We start from the raw sequence: 17,603 nt of genomic DNA, 5'->3' as shown, positions 1-17,603 counted from the left end.
GGCTGCAGATCTCCACGACTACATGTCGAGCGAATCTGCGCCTCCCTGTGCACTGCTGCTCGGAGAGGTCCGGGGAGCTGCGCCTCGGTCTGTGGACCCTGTGGCGAGGGTAGTGCCCTCTGCGACGCGTCTCTCTCTGCGGTAGCCCTCCCTCCTGCTGTGCAGGTGGGCGTGCAACCACACCGTGTTGGGGGGATCCACGTCTCTGCGGCGGACGGCGTGGACTGCGAGGCTGCTGGTGGTGGTCATGCTCTTCGTCCTCCGAGGGTGTCCACACACCACCCAACTGGCAGGTGTTGGTCTGAGGGGTTGTGCAGGGTAGGTGTGTGGGTCCTCGGACTGGGGCTGCGGTTTCGTGTCGGTCTGTCGTCTGGCTTGGCCGGGGGGTGGTGGGGGGCAGGGGTTGCCCTATGTGACGCGGTGGCCTCCTGCGTGGGTGAGGGCGCTCCCCCGTGGAGCGCACCTTGGCACCTGCCACAGGCTGCTGGCTGCAACACGCCTGGTTTGAAGGGTCCTGTTTCCCCCAGTGTGGGAAACTGACTGCTTTGAACGTAAAATCCCACACTTCCTCTTTTGACAGCTGCTTCAGCTCATTAACTGACCACAACGAGCAAGTTAAGTGCTCTCAAGTGGAACCCCGCTGGCTTTAATTGCCTGCGGGATTCCCACCAGCGGGGCTTGCGCGCGCAGCCCCGCACGTCAGCGCGGTACCCGGAAGTGGCCGGGATTTCGTCCGAATCCGGTCACGTGATCGGAGATCGGGATTTTCGGGGCCCCCCCGCTGGAAACCCGCAGGTAACCCGACCCTAAAATCGAGCCCAAGGAGTCTGCAAAGGGATATAGATAGGTTAAGTGAGTGGGCAAAAAATTGGCAGACGGAGTATAATGTGGGAAAATGTGAACTTGTCCACTTTGGCAGGAGGAATAGAAAAGCAGTATATTATTTAAATGGAGAGAGATTGCAGAACTCTGAGGTACAGAGGGATCTGGGTGTCCTAGTACATGAATCACACAAAGTTAGTATGCAGGTACAGCAAGTGATTAGGAAGGCAAATGGAATGTTGTCATTTATTGCAAGGGGAATGGAATATAAAAGTAGGGATGTTTTGCTACAGTTGTACAGGGCATTGGTGAGACCACATCTAGAATACTGTGCGCAGTTTTAGCCTCCTTATTTAAGAAAGGACATAATTGCTTTGGAGGCCATTCAGAGAAGGTTCACTCAACTGATTCCTGGGATGAGGGGGTTATCTTATGAGGAAAAACCTCATGTGGGACCACTGTGGGAGAACCATCACCACATGGACTGCAACGGTTCAAGAAGGCGGCTCACCACCACCTTCTCAAGGGCAATTAGGGATGGTCAATAAATGCTGACCTCGCCAGCAACACCCACATCCCATGAACTAATAAAAAAAAAGGAAAGGTTGGACAAGTTGGGCCTGTCTATACTGGAGTTTAGAAGAATGAGAGGCTGAGTTAGATAGATTCCTGATTAACAAGGGAGTCAAAGGTTATAGTAAGTCGACGGGAAAGTAGGGTTGAGGTCACAATCAAATCAGCCATGATCTTATCAAATGGCAGAGCAGGCTCGAGGGGCCGAATGGCCTACTCCTGCTCTTAATTCGTATGTTCGTATGTCCTTCTACTTCCCCCAGACCATGACCCCACCGCTGAACATCAAGCTATAGTTTCCCAGACCGTCACTTACCTCATCTCACCTGGAGATCTTCCCCCCATGGCCTCCAACCTCATAGTCCCCCAATCTTGCACAGCCTGCTTCTACATCCTTTGCAAACAGGACTGCTCTGGCAGACCCACTGTTTCAGCCTTTTCTGCCCCACGGAACTTATTTCCTCCTATCTCAACCCTACTTTTTCTCCCCTTGTCAAATCTCTTCCGAACTACATCCATGACTCTTCTGACGTCCTCCGACACTTTAACAGTTTCCAGTTCCCCTGCTCTAACTGTTTCCTTTTCACCATGGACGTCCAGTCCCTCTACACCTCCATCCCCCAAACAGGACAGCCTGCGGGTCCTCCGCTTCTTCCTTGAACGGAGATCCAACCAGTCCCCATCCACCACCACCCTCCTCCACCTGGCTGAACTTGTTCTTACGTTGAACAACTTCTCCTTTGACTCCACTCACTTCCTCCAAATAAAAGGTGCCGCTATGGGAACCCGTGCGGGTCCTAGCTATGCCTGCCTTTTTGTGGGATACGTGGAACATTCCTGGTTCCAGTCCTACTCAGGTCCCTCTTTTTCCGGTAAATTGATGACTGTATCGGTGCCGTTTCCTGCTCTCGCCCTGAACTGGAAAATTTAATCAACTTTGCTTCCAATTTCCACCATTTCCTCGCCTTCACATGGTCCATCTCCGACTCTCCCCTTCACTTCCTCGACTTCTCTATCTCCATTTCTGGGGATAAGCTGTCATCCATTATCTATTATAAGCCCACTGACTCCCACAACTACTTTGATTACACTTCCTCCGACCCTGCTTTATGTAAGGACCCTATTCCCTTCTCTCAGTTTCTCCGTCTCCGTCGCATTTGGTCTGACGATGCCACCTTCCACACCAGTGTGTCTTCCTTTTCCCTCAATCGAGGATTCCCCTCCACTGTATCTGATAGGGACCTCGACCATGTCCGTCCTATTTCCTGCACTTCTGCCCTTCCCTTCCCTCCCAGAACCATGATAGAGTTCCCCTTGTCCTCACCCTCCACCCCACCAGCCTCCACATTCAACGTATCATCCTCTGCCATTTCCGTCACCTCCAGAGCGATCCCACCCACCAAACACGTCTTCCCCTCCCCTCCCCTTTCAACATTCCGAAGGGACCACTCCCTCCGCGTCACCCTGGTCCACTCTTCCATCACCCCCAACACCCGCTCTCCTTCCCACGGCACCTTCCCATGCGAGCGCAGGAGATGCAACACCTGCCCCTTCACCTCCTCCCTTCCCACCGTTCAGGGACTCAAACATTCCTTCCAGGTGAAACAGCGATTTACTTGTACTTCTTTTAATTTAGTATACTGCTGTATTCGCTGCTCACAATGCTGTCTCCCCTACATGGGGGTGACCAAACGCAGATTGGGTGATCACTTTACTGAACACCTCCACCCTGTCCGCAAGTGTGACCCTGATCTGCCAGTCATTTGCCATTTTAATTCCCCTTCTCAATCCCACTCTGACCTCTTTGTCCTCGGCCTCTTACACTGTTCCAATGAAACTCAACGTAAGCTCGAGGAACAGCACCTCATCTTTCATTTAGGGACTTTACAACCTTCAGGACTCAAAATTGATTTCAATAACTTCAGATCCTAACCACAGCTCCCATTTTTCGGACGTCAAGTTCTGGTAATGGTTCTGCTGCTGGGCATCATGCCAATCAGCAAATAGGAATGAAACTCATCAAATATGAAGCTGAAAAAAACATGAATTAAAAATAAATAACTGCTTCTAATAAAAGAAAGGAAACGGTAAACCAATCAAATTGATTGAAACAGCTTTTGAAAATTTTATTAGCACAAAATGTTTCCTCATCCAGCTGACTATACACAGGTTAAAAAATATAATTTATAACATAACAATTATATAACAATATAAATAATGTGCAAAAAATTATTTCAATTCGCCCATGAATTGTTGGGAATGTGTCTTATTCTGCTTTGCCCCTCAGGCCTAATCTTTGTAAGGGATTTGGGGTTCGAGGTCTGCTGCTATTTATTTTTGAAAAGTCCACATTTGTCCTGCCTGCTGCTGCCCTGGCTTTAATCAAGCAAATGCCTCCCTATCCGGCCCACACTGAACTGCCCCAATCTGCTCCCAGATGAAGCTAACCCTGACAATTCTTAACCTGCTCCAACCCTTTCTCAGTGCAAAGTCAGTTTTCTGTGCTATTTACATAGGAAACATAGGAACAGGAGTATGCCATTCAGCCCCTCGAGCCTGTTCTGCCATTCAATTAGATCATGGCCAATCTGTACCTCAACTCCAATTACCTCCCTTCGTCCATATTCCTTGATACCTTTACCTATTAAAAACATGTCGATCTCAATCTTGAAAATTTCAATTAACCAGCAGCCACAACGTTTTGGGGATAGAATTCTAAATTTCCATTACTCTTTGAATGAAAAAGTGCTTTCTGATTTCACTCCTTAATTATAAAAAAACAAAATATTATTTGAATGGAGAAATATTACAAAATGCTGCGGTACAGAGGGATCTGGGTGTCCTCGTACATGAAACACAAAGTCAACATTAAGGTGCAGCAGGTAATCCGGAAGGCAAACGGAATATTGGCCTTTATTTCTAGGGGGATGGAGTATAAAAGCAGGGAAGTCACGCTACAACTGTACAGGGTGCTGGTGAGATCACACCTGGTGTACTGCATACAGTTCTGGTGCCCTTATTTAAGGAAGGATATACTTGCATTGGAGGCAGTTCAGAGAAGGTTCACTAGGTTGATTCCAGGTATGGAAGGGTTGTCCTATGAGGAAATATTGAACATGTTGGGTCTATACTCATTGGAGTTTAGAAGAATGAGAGGAGATCTTATTGAAACATACAAGATTCTGAGGGGACTCGATAGGGTAGATGCTGAGAGGATGTTACCCTCATGGGGGAATCTAAAACAAGGGGGCATAGTCTCAGAATAAAGGGTCGCCCATTTAAGACGGAAATGAGGAGGAATTTCTTCTCCCAGAGGGTCGTGAATCTTTGGAATTCTTTACCCCAAAAAGCTGTGGAGGCTGAGTCATTGAATACATTCAATGAGTTAGACAAATTTTTGATCAGCAAGGGAGTCAAAGGATATGGGGAAAGGGCAGGAAATTGGAGTTGAGGTAAAAAATCAGATCAGCCATGATCTCATTAAATGGCTCGAGGGGCCGAATGGCCTACTCCTGCTCCTATCTCTTATGGTCTTATGGTCTCCTGAATGGCCTAGCTCTAATTTTAAGATTGTGCCCCCCTTGTTCTGGATTTCCCCACCAGAGGAAATAATTTCTCTATCTACTCTTTAGAATCCCTTTATCATTTTAAGCAGTTCAATTATATCATCCTCTACTTTCTAAACGCAAGGGATTACAAGCCAGGTTTATGCAACCAGTCCTCATAATGTAACCCTTTTCACCCTGGTATCATACTGGTGAATCTGTGTAGTATACTGTCCTAAGCCAATATATTGTTCCTGAGGTTTGGTGCCCAGAACTGAACACAGTACTCGAAATGAGGACTGACCAAGGCTCTGTACAACTGAGGTATCACTTCGTCACTTTTAAATTCTATTCCTCTTGTTGAAGGCCAACATTCTATTAGCCTTTTTGATCACTTTTTGTACCTGTGCACTAGCTTTTAGTGAATTGTTTATAACTGGACACCAATTTCCTTTTACTTCTTCACAGTTCCTAATCTTTCACCATTAAAAATATGATCAGCTTATACTTGTCCAAGTGTTCAGTCACTCTGGGCTCGATTTTCGCACCCGCGATCGGATGCGTTCGTGGCGGGGGGGTTGCGAAAATCGGGGATTCCCAACCCGCCCACTTCCGGGTTCCCCATTGACGCGCTGACATGCGCTCGCAGCCCCCGCATGTGGGATTCCCGCCGGCAATTAAAGCCAGCGGGATGCCACTTAAAGTACTTAAACAGGTACTTCAGGTCGTTTACAGACCTGATTGACCTGATATTTTAGGAGGGGTGGGATTTTGAAATTAACTGAGACTGTTTCCCGTACTGGGGGAAACACTCCCAGTTGAAATGGACGTGTTGCAGCCAACAGCCTGTGGCAGCTGCAAAGGTCCATTTGACAGGTGGGGGGTGGGGGGAGACCCTCACTCATTTCAGGAGGCTACTCTGTCATTTTGGACAAAGTTTGGCCTCCGCCACCCTCCTCCTAACAATAAAATTCACCAACTTGCACACTTACCCCGGTGTGCAGACACATTTACCTACTTTGCGGACCCCCTCAAATGTACATCTCCCGGATGGGGGCCGCCATAGCTGCAGTCATGACCTCCTCGGAGGGCGAACAGCATCACCAGCCTCGCCGGCCACGCCATCTACCTCTGACACGTGGAGCTCCACAACACAGTGCTGTGACACATCCACCTGCAGAGCAGGAGGGAGGGCAACCACAGAGAGAGATGCGTCACAGAGGGCACTACCCTCGCCAAAGGGTCTACAGACCGAGGCTCAGCCTCCTGGATCTCTCTGAGCAGCAGTGCACACGGAGGCTCAGAGTCACTTGACATGTAGTCGTGGACATCTGCAGCCTCCTTCATGCCGAGCTGCTCCCGGCTGGCCCGAGCACCATCTTCTTACCTGTCGCTGTCAAAGTCACCACTGCCCTCAACAATTTCTCCTCCGCATCCTTCCAGCGTGTCACTGGGGACATCGCCGACGTCTCTCAGTCGTCTGCACAAAAGAGCCCTGCAAATACACCTACACCCACACTGCAGTGACACAATGGATGGCATCTGTTGTGGGTCTTCATAGTGATCCTCAAGAAAGGGCATTATCGCACAAATCAGACAAGATTCGCAAAGACGTGGCAGTAGTGGTGACAATATAATATGTTGTGAGTTGATCAGAAATTAAATATAGATAAACACCATGACAAGCCCTCAAACACCCTTGTGCATCCCCTTCATGCTCACGACACGTTTGCCTTACGCTTCCTACTGCACATATGTGATGCATGCCCTGTGGCTGCAGCACAGGTCGTGGCAGGTTGAGTGAGGCTGGCCGTGAAAGAGATGCATGAGAGGGTGAGTATGAGATAGAGCCATGAGATTGTATGAGGATTGGGTTGAGTGGTAGTGGTGGGATGAGTACTGGCGAGGTGAGTAAGTGCAGGTAAGATGAGGATGACCTTTGAGTGGGTGTGAGGGGTGATGTGATAGAGTAGTGTTGGCAGTGCAGAAGGAGATGTGGGGTGGGGGCGGTGATGTGGCAGACAGCGTGTAGGGGAATGAGTAAGTGTACTCACTTCGGCTGACCTACTTAGGTCATTGAAGCGCCTCCTGCACTGTATGCAGGTGGGCGATATGTTGGTGGCGCTGGTGACCTCCTCTACCACCTCGAGCCAGGACTTCTTGGTGGCAGAGGCAGGCCACTTCCTCCCGCCTGCCGGAGGGAAAGATCTCTGTCCTCCCCCTCCTCCTCACCCCATCCAATGATACCTGGAGTGAGGCATCATTAACCTGGGAGCAGCCTTCCCCCTGGGCTGCTCCATGCTGTGATTTTTCCTATTTCCTGCAGCATCAGTCAGTGGAGGACTGCCCCTTTAAATAGGGCTCCTCCAGCTGACAGACCTTACTGTGCACGCGCAGTCCGCCCGCCGCGCAGCTTACCAGCGGGAAACCCTGAAACCAAGGTAAGTGGCTCCAATTAGCCCGTGATTCGGTACGGAGCACACTGATTTCACCGGGTGCGTTACCCACGCACCCAGTCGACCCCCCCGCTGCAAACCAGCCGCCCTGCTAATATCGAGCCCTCTGTCTCTGATGGTAGATTCCAGTAACTTCCCCACAATTGATGTAAATCTGACAGATCTGTAATTTCCTGGATTCTCTCTCCCTGCTTTCTTAACTAATTGAGTGACATTTGCAATTTTCCAATCCAAAGGCAGAATTCCTGAATCTAGAGAGCTTTGAAAATTGTAACAAATGTATCTGCAATTTTCTCACTTTTGTTTAATACCATAGGGTAGAAACCACCAAGTTCTGGAGATTTGTTTACCTTAAGTTCCGTTATTTTCTCCATTACCATTTTTTTTACTTATATTAAATCTAATAAGTTCCTCCCTGTGATTTATTTTTAGGATCCCTTGTACTGTTGGCATTTTCTCCTCTTCCTCTACTGTGCAAATGGATACAAAGTATTCATTTAACTAGTCTGCTGTTTCCTTATTATCCATTATAGTCTCACCTCCATCTGTCTTTAATGGGCCCACATTTCCCCTTAAGATTACCTTTCTCTTAATATATTTATAAAAACTTTTACTGTTAGCTTTGATATCCCTTGCAAGTTTTTTTTTCCATGCTCCCTTTTTTCAACTCTTATTACTTTCTTTTATTCCTTTGTTGCTTTTTATAGCTCTCCCAATCTTCTGGATTTTCCTTGCATTTATGTAAGCCTTTTCTTTTAGCTTGACACTGTCTTTTACCTTGTTTGTTGACCATGGTTGCTTAACTGCACAAATTGAGCTTTTGCCATTTAGGGGTATGTACTGGTTTTGTGTTGTACCAAAAACATATTTGAATACTTCCCACTTATCCACATTAAATTGCATCTGCCATGTGTCTGCCCATTTCACCAGTCTGTCTATGCCCTCCTGAAGTCTGCTACTATCCTTCTCACTATTTACTATGTTGCCAAGTTTTGTATCATCGCAACCTTCAAAACTGCACTCCCTATACCCAAATCCAGGACATTTATATATAAGAAAAGCAATGGTCCTAATACTGATCCTTGGGGGACCTCACTGCCTACTTTTCTCCAGTCAGAAAAACATCCGTTCACCACTAATCTCTGCCTCCTATTCCTTAGCCAATTACATATCCAAGTTACCACCGTCCCTTTCATTCCATGTGCTTCTGTTTTCCGAATAAGTCTGTTATGTGGTACTTTATCAAATGCCTTTTGAAAGTCCATATATACATCTACTGCACTACCTTTATCAACCCACTCTAATACTTCATCAAAGAACTCAATCAGGTTAGTCAGACATGATTTGTCTTTAACAAATCTGAGCTGGTTGTCCTTTATTAACCCATGCTTCTCCAAGTGAGAATTAATTTTGTCCTTGACAATGGTCTATAGTAGTTTTCCCACCACTGACGTTAGATCGATTGGCCTGTAGTTACTATATTTATCCCTCTACCCTTTTTTGAATAGGGATGTAACATTTGTAATCCTCCAATTAATTTTTTATCCCTTCGAAGTTTGCTTTACTTTAAATTTAAAACCTTTGTTTTTGACTCTAGCTTCTCCCTCTGAAACATGATATCAAATTTAATCATATTATGGTCACTATTCGCAAGATACTCCCTTACAGTAAGATTGTTAACTAATTCTGGTTTGCTACTCATCACTAAGTCTATTATGGCCTTATGCCTTGTCGGTTCTAAAACATATTGTTCCAGAAAAATGTCCTGAATACATTCTAGAAATTCATTGCCTTTAAAACTTTGATGTGGAGATGCCGGTGATGGACTGGGGTTGACAATTGTAAACAATTTTACAACACCAAGTTATAGTCCAACAAATTTATTTGAAAATCACAAGCTTTCGGAGGCTTCCTCCTTCCTCAGGTGACAGCTTGTGATTTTCAAATAAAATTGTTGGACTATAACTTGGTGTTGTAAAATTGTTTACAATTTAAAACTTTGGCTATTCTGCTTCTTCCAGTCTATGTGAAAATTAAAATCTCCCATTATAACCACACTGTTTCTGCTCTATGCTTTCCCGAACTGCTTTTTTTTATACATTCCCCCCCACTACATCACTACTGTCAGGAGATCTGTAGACAACTCCCACCAGAGTCTTGCACCTTTTACTGTTCCTTAGTTCTACCTATACTGGTTCCACTGCCTGCTCATCCTTATTGAAATCCCTTCTTTCTACTGCTATAATAATGTAAATTGGCGAATTTGAGATCAATCAAAAATTTACATGTTTGTTGGGCCTGTTAGCCTTTTCCTATTAAGAATTCTTCTGTTCCTCTCCTGGGTACTGATTTGCTTCATGTAATGGTGCACAACAATGCTCGTATGTGAAGAATTAATGATTGTGACTTAATCACTGCATTTGATAACGTGGAAATAATATGGTCAGCATCTGTTGTAAGATTTAAATCAATCTTTCAAGGGATTCAAGTATATATCATATAGCTGTTATGGTGGCAGGTAGAGTCAAAATGTGCATTTAAATTAATAATTATATTTAACAGTCACACTTCTTTTCAACAGCTTTAGTTTTCTGATATGATAAAATCTAATTAGCTTAAGTCCCAGAGGCTCATAGGTGGTGACCAGGATTTCCTGCCTCCCTCCACTGGTTTTTCAGCAGAACTGGAGTAGTGGGGGCATGAAATGGGTTGGGGATGCACTCTGTTGTTTCCCTGCCCCTTTAATTTCTGTTGGAAGTGACAAGTGATGTTTTATATATCTGTCCATTTATGGGCAAATATATTGAAATGATATTCATTTGATGGCAATAAGCCAACAGATTTTTTTTTCCAACATTTACTCCATAGCAACACTGGATGTCATGGGCACCTTTTTGTCTTTGGGATCCAGCATTACTATTGGCAATGGAGGGGCAATATAAAGTTTAAATAACCCAAAAGCCAATGCAATTGTTTGTGGAGCGATAGATTGCATAGCATAAGTGCTTTTCATGTTTACATTTAAAATGTCCTTTGGGACATCTTTTGCCATCGCTGTGTCTATCAGTAAGTTCCTTCAGGCCTCCAAGGCCTGTCACTGCAATCCTCCTGCTCCCTCCAGCTGGACTGTTCAGTGGAGGACGGAGAGCCCACCATCATTATTTTAATGATCCGGAGGTTGGAAAAACAGCTGAGATCAGCAGTGCACTTTTGTGGCAGGCGAAAGCTCCGTCATGCCAGAGATAAATTCCAATTTTGCATTTCTGAGCCAAAATCTCCATCTCTGAGTGAATAAACAAGGAAGGTGCAGGCATTGATCCCTGGTCTGTGCTTTGATTAGCTGATCTCAGCGGGGGTACTTGTAAGGATAGTGAGAATGGCTTTACTATCCCTGGGTTAAAAAAATGGAAAAGTCAGCATCATTCCCACTCTTGATCGCTATATAGCAACCCCTGCTAAAAATAGACATTTGCTAATGCTGTGACCTGTCTCTACAGCTGGATAGCCTTCCGAAATGTGTAGCCAAGGCTCACATATGAACAATGGCCACTTGGACGAGGTAGCAGAGGCTACTGTGTACGTTGAAACCATGCTCCTTCAGGAGAGGAGAGGAGGAGTGAAAAGTGGAGGAGAAATGTGAGAGAAAGAAATATCAGTGACTGTTCTCACTGTTTCAGTAAATGAACAGTTAATACTTGCTCTCTGGCCATAATGGATGTAATACGGGTGAATTGTACAAGGACAATAATAGACGTGACATTTTACATGAATTGATGGTTCCGCTTTTTGTCTTCTATTGTCATAGAGAATTAAAAACATTCTATTTCAAAACTATTCTCGAACAAAGAGTAAATTGTGAGAGTAAAGAAACATTACTGGCAACCTTTCCAAATAGCACTGTGTTTGTTGTGAGAGAGATAAATTGAGGAAGGAATTATTGAGTGTTTTCAGTGGCTGTTGGCATTTGTTCTTCTGTTTCTGGATTGCATCTAATTTCTGTAATTGTTGACAACGTTGTGAAATTGTAGTGCAATAAGTAAACCATTACAAATTTTCATGTGTTAGTTAGCAGCTTAATACTTTGTGGTGCACAAACTGAATTAGTACTAGAGATATGTGTAAGTGGCTAGACTTCTATCAGTCTGCATTATGCTGGTGCTCCTGGTATGATTTTATAGAGGATGGAATCCAGCTTATTAAGAGTTTCCATGGCTCATTTCCTTTTGGTAAATTGCAGTCAGCATTTATTGATCTAATTATGAAATTCAACAATTTTATTCAAACTCTGGTCTAACCCTGCCCTCAGTGTAGATAAAGAAAGCTTTCAGCCATCTAGTTTATACTCTCCTGAACTCTTTTCCTGAACCTCCTTGCTTTATTACTTCCCTCCCTGCCATTAAAAGTCTCTTTAAGTCCTTTACAGTGCAGAAGTAGTGGTGGATGACAAGATCGTTGTCTACTGGTAGGATCACAATTTCTCTTCTCTCATTAGCACCAGTCTTATGGACTAGATAATGGGCTGGCTGATCCACTGAAGGTGATCTGCACTCATACTGATGTCCAACCTAATATTTTTTTCCATATCATGCGACTATGCAGGTGTAGGTAGAAACTTGATCAGTTAGAATCAGGCTATTCATTCAACTTGAGCCCTATTAGTATCAGCAAGATATTTTATTATGGAGGGTATTGTAGCTAAATTCACTCTTCTCATGAGATGACTGTATACTTACAGCAAGGGCCATTTGATAGTGATCAGATATAAGAAGAGTGGCTGGTTTTTTAACCCCCTTAGTCCAGGGAGCTGAAACCAATTCTAGCAACCCTACCACTATCCCAGCAAGAACACTAACTTAGCACAGAATAGGGATCAAACCCGAGTACTCTCCTGGTTTGTACGGATCAGTTGCACACTGGGCAATACATTTACTTAATGGGCCACGACAACAGAAGTGTTTAAATCCACAACGCAAACTATACTTCTTAGAAAATGTGTTTGGAAGATACCCATGGCTTTAGATTTCCATTCATTTCCCCTGCCCTGTTCAAGAGTGGTTTGGCTCTTTGTCTTTGAGGTGACCTGTACTGGATTCACAGCTCTCTTTGTTGAGCAGTAGTAGGCTTAGGATTGTAATCAAAATACTCAAAAAATTTAAATGATCAATTTTAAAATTATATTTTGCTAAGGAATAACTGCAAACATTTTGCTGACCTCAAAATGACTCATTAAAATAAAAGGATTACTACTCAAAGATGCATTTAAGGGGAAGCTAGATAAGTACATGAGGGAGAAAGGAATAGAAAGTTATGCTGATAGGGATAGATAAAGTAGGGAGGGAGGAGGCTTGTGTGGAGCACAAACACCGGCCTTTTCCTGTGTTGTAAATTCTGTGTAATTCTATGGGACCATTGCATATACACACAATTACATTAGTTACTTTGCTGAAGCACCTTTGTGGGCAATACTTGTACAGTTTCTGAAATCCTTTGCGATGGCCGGGGGCTCCAGCATTATAGATAGGACGGTTTGCCGAGGACAGAATTTCTGGTCTGTGTTCACCAAATGAAGAAGTTTGAAACGACGTTTATTTGCTTTTCTAGTTCTCATAAACATCAACTGAAACTCCCCTTTCCAAATAAAATATACTAAATGCTCATCAGTTTGAATGCCAGTCAATATTAGCTTAACTAGGTTCTTTCTATTTATCTCATATTCATGCTGTTTGAAACATAGTGTGAGCACATGCTGTGTGAGCACATGGTGCATGGACAAAGTACAGATAAAGTATGGGTCCACCTCAATCATTTTGTTCAAAGTTAAAATGGTTCATCGCTCAATACTGAACAAAATGGAATGTATGTTTAGACAGACAGCTGTGTTAATAAAGAAATTATTCTTATTGTTCACAGGAAATTCCATTGTTAGTCAGTGAATATACAAACATACAAAAAAGGTGAGAAAACACCATCAAGTCAATGCATGCTCACCCAGTGAATGGTGAACCTCGCACACCACCCTCCTCAACTATTTAGAATGCCAATGCTCAGGGAAAGGCAAAACATAAAAAAATATAAAGATAAAAGCCTATGGCCAATTTCAAAAAATTGGGATATTTCTCCCCAACATTCAAAGTTCAAGAGACCACAATTATTTTACTAGATAAATTTAACTGGCCCACACACCACCAACCCACCTCAATGTCCTCCTCTCTCAGGTACTCAAGTCAAGGCTTCTCTTAAATGGGTTGTAGCAAACACAAACTAAATCCATTGAAATGTTTTTTTCCCCTATGGAACAGATTAAGAAAATATTTTCTGGAGGGTGTAACTCAACTCTCTATCAATGTATTTATGGGTAAAGCCTTTAGTTATACTATCGATTTCAAAAATCTTATCCAAATCTACTAATCTCTATCCTGTCATAATTTAAAAAACTTCACTGAACCCCCAAGCACACATTTTTCCAAAGTGAATAACCTTAACACTCTGAGCCTATCCTTGTAAATTTAGATATCATCCACGTTCTCCTCCTTTGCTTTCTCTCTAGGGTCTCAATAGCCATTACCAGATGTCGGGATACAATCTGGACACAATAATCCAAGTGCAGATGTGCTAAAGTCATAGATCTTAGTTTTATTGTCTAGTAAGACTTCCTTAAACCCAATTTGCTTTCCTTATAATCCCACATTGCTGTGAACCTTTAGTGACTGCCCAACTCCCTTTGCCACACTGTTATGGCTTTTAACAGGGTAGATATGTCTTCAGTTACCTGTGGATAATGCAATACTTCTCTGCATTAAATGACATCGAAAACAAAAGAAGGAGTCAAAGATAAAAGTGTTGGACTGGAAATAAACTAATTTCAGTGGGGATGAATGAGGATCTAGTTCAGATCAATGACCAGAAAATTGCAGATCAAACAGTGTACCACCTGTGGATGGTATTTGAATTAAAAAATGCAAATGGGATTTTGGTTTTACTTATAGTATGAAAGCAAAAAAGTAATGTTGAATTTGCACAAAACTGGTTCGGCTGAGAATCCTTAGGCTTAGGGACCCTAAAAGAATGCTGACATTACGCCTTGCTAAATAGTTCACGACCACTGTATTGCAACATGCTGAGGGTAGAACAATAGCATTCATTATAAAGTATCCTGTTATGTCCTAACAGTGCAGGTGACTTGATAAGACATTGTGCAACTGGAACATTCTGTGGTTTGGAGATGATTGTCTTGTTGGGTTGTTTACTGGACATTGTGCAGCTGGAACAGGTTAATGATTACCTTGATCTTTAAGTGTTTTGAACCAGGGCATGACTACCAGAATGTGTACACGTACCACTTATGATTGGCTCCTGATAATCGGCTGTTATGCTAATACTCTCGCTGTAAATGTATAAGAATGCAATACATTGAATGTAACTTTGCCTTTCTCTGCTGGATTCGACGGACTCCGAAGGAGTCACTGCCGATGCACTGGAGTAAAGCCCCGCGGAAAATAAAGATCTGTTTAATTCTGAAGGTGTGTTCGAGTCAGTGTTTGCTGAACCAGACTGAGGGAAAAGAATCCAGATCAACACGGGCACAGCCAGGATAAAGCATGCATCCCATTAGAACCATGAAAAGGATATGGTGAAGATTTACTAGACTGATACCAGGAGTGAGAAGTTATAGTTATAGTTGAAGACCTGAAAGTATTGGGGCTTTTTCACTGTAACAGAGATTATGGAGGATAGGAATCTAACAGAGTTTTCGAAACAACAAAAGATATTGAGAGGGTAAATAGTGAAAGACTGTTTCCACTAGTCGACAAGTCAGTAATAAGGGAGCATTATAGTGCAGATTATCACCAGAAGGGGGAAATTGTAAGTTTTTGCATGGAGGGTTATTATAGCATGGAATGCTTTACCACAACTGGCTGTTGCTGTCGAGACTAAAATATCACTTAAAACAGAACTGGTTGGGTATTTGAAAAGAATACAAGAGGATATGGAGAAAGGACAGGGAACTGGGATCAGAGTAGATTGGTCTAATGGAAGAGCTAGTATCAGCACAGGTGCAATGGACTGAATGAACTCCTCTTCTGTAATTTTTATGAATCTATGACCTCTTCCTTTTATGAGCCCTTTCATTTAACTTCTCTTAAATCAGCTTGTAATCTTGTTCTATTGTTAACACTTACATGTATTTTCATATCATCTGCAAACTTACTAATTGTGCTATCAATGGACTTCTCAAGGTAGTGAACTGTAAGAGTCAGCACAGAGTCGTAGGGAGCTCCACTCATTATCTGGCCCCATATGAAATCTTGCCATTAATAATCTCCCTTGCTTTACACATTTCAAACAATTCCCAATTGAGGAATTTTATCCAAAACTTTCTGGAAATCCAAGTAGACAATATTCACTGGGCTTCCTTCATTTTCTGTTTTAATCACTTCTTCAAAAAACTCAAATCAGGTTGGTGAGACCAGTAGCTACAGAATAGTTTCCAGCCACAGCTGTCCTGGTTTATACTGCCTGGCTCCCAATTGAATTCTCAAGGTCCCCTGATGGTTGTTAAATTTTAAATGTTTGAAGAGTGCATCGGGACCACCCTCTTTCTCACAACATTTAAAGCAAGCCTTTGTAAAATAATAGACATGTCCTGGTGATCCAAAAGACTCTTTCAATACAGTTTGGCTGTTTTGGATTAAGACTGGTTCCTCTGGAAGTGGGGGGGGGGGGGGGAGGGTGGTTCTCAGATTGTCCTCTCTTAGAAGTTAGATCAGAAGTTGACTCAGGAGTTAAACTCAATTTTTATTGCTGTGAAGCAAAAATCACTTTACAGTGACACAGTGAAGGTGGCATGATTACGCCCTAAGATGCTAGGTGTGCAAAACTAGTCACGAGGTGTGCAAAACTAGGATCAGATAACTCATTCACTGATTTTCTCCTTCCTTTCATTTCTAAGCAATAACTACAAGCATTTTATTGACCTCTGCAAATTGCTTTGGCAAGAGAGATTATTGCACAAAACATATTGACGAACAATTATATTGGTGGCTACTATTTCCTTTGCTTCCAGTCATCTTATGTGCTGATGCGCCCTCTTGTGGCAAATTTTAAAGCATGTGATATTATCAGGCAATATGAATAACTATAAATACTACCAATAAAAACAGGAAATGTAAATACTGGAAAATCGAATCTGCCGATTCGTTATCACCCCCATTTTTCTCCCAGCGATAAAAGTTAAAATTATCCAATTGGTTTTTCACATCTCCCATTTACTTAACCAGATAAAATAAATTATTTATATATGGGGGGCAGAGAGAAAGAGAAAAGGAAAGAATGAGGCTCCCTACATGCTAAAGTCACAACAGATCACTGTGTCTAATCTTCACACACCACTTCTTCCTGTAAAATTCAGTCCCATACTATCATCACCTGCAACTCAAATGTGGAAATCAGGATTGCATGGGGGGTGGGGGGGATTGGGTAGCACCATGAGTTAACATTTTGCCTGTATAGTACTGTTCAACTTCAGCTCAGTAAAGGATGAAGATCTTTTCTTCTAGTGGTTATACAAAAAGTTTGGATATTTTAAAAATGCCCACATATGTGCCAATCTTCAGAACTCAGAAAATCTGACAAACAGCTTCAACAAAGCTGACACAATCCCCTCAAAGAGCTGACAACCTGAAATAAGCAACATACAACTGAAAAGCAGCCCTGAATAAAGGCTTACAACCAAGGCCACTTCTTCAAGATGACTGACTAAGTTAAATTCCTTTTTATTACATTGGATTTCAGGATGTTTATTATCTTTTTGCCTGATATATGGAACAGAGCTGTAGTAACTCGTGGTAACAGTAGACTATTTGGCAGGTTGGGGAACTGAGGCACTTTGTTGGGGCAAAGATGATGTGCTCCAAATTGCTGAGTGTTCAACGCAAAATGCAAACAGTTGGCAACTGTGTGTCCACAATTCAGCACAAATTAGTCATTTGCCAGCCAGACAGAACAATATCCAGTGAGAGAAATCATTTTTAAAAATCCAGCTGGGGCAGAACAAGAGGAGCTTTACTCTACATTTGGCTGCATTATACCTAATCTTGGAATCATTAATGATGGCAAGGGGTGCCCAAAATGTCCCATTCCTCAATACTGACATCCTTCCCTTTTCTGAATGCAAAAATACTCATTTTACAAAAAAATATATAAAGCC

Source organism: Heptranchias perlo, chromosome 5 (assembly GCF_035084215.1).
Source record: "Heptranchias perlo isolate sHepPer1 chromosome 5, sHepPer1.hap1, whole genome shotgun sequence".
Lineage (NCBI taxonomy): Eukaryota > Metazoa > Chordata > Chondrichthyes > Hexanchiformes > Hexanchidae > Heptranchias > Heptranchias perlo.
The sequence above is the reverse complement of the archived record's forward strand: the minus strand, read 5'-3'. Positions refer to the sequence as shown.